At 39.1% G+C, this 5789-nt stretch overlaps 1 pseudogene; it reads left to right on the top strand.

Annotated features, from left to right (window-relative positions):
* Positions 2398-3739, top strand: Gm6741 (predicted gene 6741; annotated as a pseudogene).

Below are 5789 nucleotides of genomic sequence, written 5' to 3' on the forward strand. Positions count from 1 at the left end.
ATACTATTTAATCACTGTTGGTCCCTAATTCAAGAAATTTGTAGTACATGCAGAGGAAAATAATACATTGCTTAAATAACTTTGAGGATCAAATAGCTGCAGTCTAAATTTATATTTTTTTATTAATTTATTTATTCACTTTATATCCCAATATCAGCTCTTGTTTCCTTTCAGGGTCCCCTCACAAAGATCTTCCTCTATTCCCCTCACCCATTCTCCCTTGAGAAGAGGGACTCCCTCCACCAAACCATCCCCCAACTCTGCACCTAAAATTACTGAAGGACTTGGCACATCCTCTTCCACTGAGGCCAAACAAAGTGGCCCACTTAGGGAAATGGGATCCACAGACAGACAACAAAATCAGGGAAAGCTCTTGCTCCTGTTGTTGGGAGACCCTCATGAAGACCAAGCTGCGCATCTGCTACATAGGTGCTGGGTTCTAGGTCCAGCCCATGCTCACACTTTGGCTAGTGGTTTAATGTCCAGGTTAGTTGCCTATTGTTCTTCCTATGGAGTCCCTGTCCTCTTTGGCTCCCTCACTTTCAAAAAGACCCCTGAGCTCCATATAATATTTGGCTGTGGATCTCAGCATCTATTTTCATCATTGGCTACTGCTGGGTGGAGCCTCTCAAAGGGCAGTTATGATAAGTTTTTGTCTGTAAGCATAACAGAATATCATTAATAGTGTCAGAGATTGATTCTTGCCCATGGAATTGGTCTCAAGTTGGGACAGTCATTGGTTGGCCATTCCCTCAGGCTCTGCTCTATTTTTTTTCCCTGCATATCTTGTAGGCAAGATACATTTTGGCTGAAGATTTTGTGGATGGTTGCTGCCTTATCCCTTCACTGGGAATCATGCCTAGTTACAGGAAGTGGCCACTTCAGGATCTATATACCCTACTGCTAGAAATGTCAGCTAGAATTGCCCTCATATATACCCTGGGGCCTCAAGATCCCCCCAAAACCTGCCTGCCCCAGGCCTCTGGCACATTCCAGAGATGCAGCCCCACAATAGATTTCTGTTCTCTCTCCCTGTCTCTCTAATATGTAATCCCTACTTGCTCTTATCCCCTCCCACACCCTCTCCCATTCAGGTTCCCCCATTCATCCATCTCTGATATCTATTTTCTTTTCTGAGGAATATTCAACCTTGTTATTTGGCTTCTTTGAGTCTGTAGAAGGTTGCATGGTTATCCTGTACATTATGGTGAATATCTACTTATATGTGAGTACATACCATGCATGTCCTTTTTGTCTCTGGGTTACCTCACTCAAGATGATATTTTTTTGTTCCATCCATTTGCTAACAAAATTTACAATGTCCTTGTTTTCTAATAGCTGAAAATATTCAATTGTGTAATTGAACCATGTTTTCTTTATATATTATTCAGTTGAGGGACATCTTAGTTGTTTCCAGTTTCCAGCTATTACAAATAAACCTGCTAAGAACATAGTTGAAAAAGTGTCTGTGTGGGAAGGCAGGATGTCTTTGGGTATATGCTCAGGAGTGGTAAAACAAAATACTATAGCCTGAGTTATAATCATTTGTTCATTTTAAATTAAAGAAAATTATTTAATTAAACAGTTTTTATTCAAAGTCTCAGTGTATAGCTCACTGGGAACAAACTCCTGATTGTAGCTCCTCTGCCTCCAAAATAATTGAATTTCAATAGCAGACCATGTTGTCAAATTCACCCCTGATTCTCCTTTTGTAACAATGCAGAAACTATCACGTGGTCTTTAACTCCATGATCTCATTAAACTTAATTACCTTCAAAGTTCTATCTCCAAATGAAATCAAACTGGAGGTTAGATCTTGTATTAATCAAAGTTTTCTAGACTAAAAGAACTTAAAAAATGAATCTTTCACTCTCTCTCTCTCTCTCTATATATATATATATATATATATGGATATAAATCTATATCTATGGATATAAATCTGTATATTTATTGAGAAGTATATAGATATAAATGATATATAGAAAGATTTATCTAACCCTGAATTACATGATTCTGTCCATCTAATCCAAGTATGGTTGGCTATAAATAGAAAGTCCAAGAATATAGTAGTTAATCAGGCCATGACATTGGAATTCTTCAGTATATGCTAGAATCCCAAAGAAGTAGGCCTTAATGCCAGGAATAAATGGCCTTACTTGCAAGGTGAGGGCAAATAGGCAATGAGAAACAGCTCTTTTCTTCCATGTCCTTAGATAGCCTTCCAGTAGAAGGTATATCCCAGATTGAACGTATATGTCTTCTCATATCAAAGATCCAGATTATAAATGGATCTACCTACTTCAAACTAAGGAAAAATACCTCACAGATGTGCTTTTAATTTTTAGATTTTGTTAGTTCCAGATGTAGTCAAGTTGACAACCAAGAATAGCCATCACGAGAAGCGGCTCGCGCGCTGCTTGGGTTGCCGAGGCTATGGGGCTGAGTCGGGTCCGCGCGGTCTTCTTTGACCTGGACAACACACTCATCGACACGGCCGGGGCGAGCAGGAGAGGCATGTTGGAGGTAATAAAGCTCTTACAGTCAAAATACCACTACAAAGAAGAGGCTGAAATCATCTGTGATAAAGTTCAAGTTAAACTGAGCAAGGAGTGCTTTCATCCCTATAGTACATGCATTACAGATGTGAGGACTTCACACTGGGAAGAAGCAATCCAGGAAACCAAAGGAGGTGCTGACAATAGGAAATTGGCGGAGGAATGTTATTTCCTGTGGAAATCTACACGCTTACAGCACATGATCCTAGCAGACGATGTCAAAGCCATGCTCACTGAACTTCGAAAAGAGGTCCGCCTGCTCCTGTTAACAAATGGTGACAGACAGACTCAGAGGGAAAAGATCGAGGCCTGCGCCTGCCAGTCTTACTTTGATGCCATTGTTATTGGCGGAGAACAGAAGGAAGAGAAACCAGCACCTTCCATATTTTATCACTGCTGTGATCTTCTTGGAGTGCAGCCAGGTGACTGTGTGATGGTTGGTGACACACTGGAAACCGATATACAAGGAGGCCTCAATGCAGGACTGAAAGCTACGGTCTGGATAAACAAGAGTGGAAGAGTGCCGCTGACATCATCACCCATGCCTCACTATATGGTTTCTTCTGTGCTAGAATTACCTGCTCTCTTGCAAAGCATAGATTGCAAAGTCAGCATGTCTGTGTAAATACAGAAGAGCGCAGGGACCATGTTCAGAGCCAGTTTCCAGCGTTAGAACTAAGGGAAGCTAAGGTGTTCCTGTATATTTGGTTCTATTCTAAGAATAATGTGAGCGAGGAATTCATAGTCCCCTGTGAAGATCCTCCCAACCCTGCTGCTGTTGATAACCATAGGCTTGTGTTCATATCCGAAATCCAGGTATTAATCGTGTAGTCCAAAAAACTTGAAGAAAGGCAAAATAGCTTATATGATGATATACAAATACTGGTTTCTAGAGTAGAAATTGATTTTTTTAAAAAAAATAGATATTCTAAAATAGAGATTCAGGCAGCTGAATCGGGACAATATAAGTACTAAATCATACAAATCGAGACATTTCATAGTGAAATTTTGCATATTTTAGGCAAATTTGTTATAAATATTGTGCCTACTTTCAATGTATGTGTTCTTAATCTGTTATCTAATTTTTCTGCATGACTTTTGGAGGGCTGAATTTTCTGTGGCGTGAACATGACATTGTTATAGTTTGGTGAAAAACTATTAAAAATCAAACCGTGGTGCTTTTTAAAAAAAAAAAAAAAAAAAAAAGAATAGCCATCACCAAGTACTTGTTTAAGGCACTAATTTCTGTAGTTCTACCAGGGATGAAATTCTGTTTTTGACTGAATATTTTCCTTGACAGAGGCAACTCAAAAGACTTCTATTTAGCCTTTCCAATCATAATAACCACCCACTCCACAGGTAAGGAAGTAATGTGAAATTATGCCAACTTCTAAGTATATCTATAATAATTATACATTCTGGGAACAAGATGAGTTTAGGGACCTGCTCTACTGTGAGTTGAACTTCAGCCAAAACTCCATTAATCACCCGAAGTCCATAACCCCCAACTTTAAAGGGAGGGCTGCAATATTTCTTAGGACCTCCTGGAGTCCACATTAATACAGAACCAGTATACAATAGATCCCAGAAAGTCTGATTTTTTTTTTCCTTTCCCCCATGCTGTTTTTCCTTTGGTGGGGAGAACTGAAGAAAGGCTAACAAGTAAAAGTTTTATGTGTTTTATCAAGGCCCTTTGTGTGTGTGTGTATTGGGGGGGGGGGGGGAGAACAACATACCTGGCCATTCCATTATTCAAAGGGTTTTTAGTCTGCAAACTGACTCAAGTCTGGAAATTGATTCACAGGGTAAGATTCTTTTCTGGCACAATTCAATGTAGCCTTTCCTTTATTTCTTTGAGAATTTTCCCACTTACACAGATCAAACATTCACTAGGCTTCTTGTTTATTTCACACATGGAAACACCGTGATTGATTAGCCAATATCAAAGGTCCGTATGAGTCATACCACCATAAAATTCACTTTGCCTGTGCTGATCATTATGGGTTAGGCCTTTATGGGCATTCCTTTATCTGTGTTGCCCATTATGATAAGTACTATAAACATTTAGTGATTCAGTGCTTTCACCTGGCCCCTGCTGCCTCAAGACCAAATTAAAGCCATTGCACTTAATCCATCCAATTTTGCAGGCACTAAGGTCTGGAACAACAAAGAGGGTGAAAGCACAGCTCTTCATATGTACTGGTGCCCTTCTCACCTCTGCGCATCTTAGTGAAGAGCATGCATGTTTTCTGCAGCTTCCCACCATGGAGGATTAAGTTTTACCCATTATAGCATCTCAATTTCTCTGAGTCTTAAAAATCCTTTCATAAATATCAAGCCAAGTGATACCAGACATCGCCATCTCCTTTTTCGTAGGACATCTTTTGACAAATCCTTCAGCCAAACATTCAAGCAAACATTCTGTTGTTTTCGGAGTAGGTTTCGATATTAAACCTAGAATCTGCACTCAGAAGGCCTATATCAGTAAACTCAGCTTGACACAGTTTTCTGTTCTTTTCACCATTATCCCACACCTTTAGAATCCATCCCCACACATATTTATCACATTTCCATTTGAATGAATTAGCAAACTCATTAAGTCCTTTTGTGGTATAGTACACCAGCTTATGGACTACACTTTCTTTTTTAAAATTAATACTAATATTATTTTAAAATGTATATAGCAGTGATAATAGCATTAAAGGCAAAATAAAACTCTTTAAGATAAAATGGACCATAGATGCATGCATACTGAAACTTTGGGATAAAATAACGAAATAGACTATACTTTCTACCTCCCCTCTAGCAGCCTGCTTTGCCTTAAGCTTTTATAGAGGCAACTATTGATGTACCTTGAAGAACATCACTATTATCTTACCTGACATCTTTGTCATAAAAAGCCACCATTGGTTTAACAGACCATGAAGAATTATTTTTCAGTCATTGTTGGAAAGTAATATTTCAAGGGATAGGGATGATAGCTAATGTTTTACGTTTAAATCATTGTACTTAAGAGATCTGTAAAGCAAAGACACTTCTAACTTATAAGACCCATTTGCACTAAGATGATATCTTCCTGGAGTGCTGGGGGCTGATGCTCATGTAAGAAAAGCCATATGTTTTCACTCTTCGAAACAAGACTGGTTGTCCTAACTGCAGAAGATGTGTTTGAGCACGTGTAGGTGGGTGGTAAGTACCCAGGAAGTACATCACTTTGTGGATCTTGACTTTATA

This window comes from Mus musculus, chromosome 17 (assembly GCF_000001635.26).
Source record: "Mus musculus strain C57BL/6J chromosome 17, GRCm38.p6 C57BL/6J".
Taxonomy (NCBI): domain Eukaryota; kingdom Metazoa; phylum Chordata; class Mammalia; order Rodentia; family Muridae; genus Mus; species Mus musculus.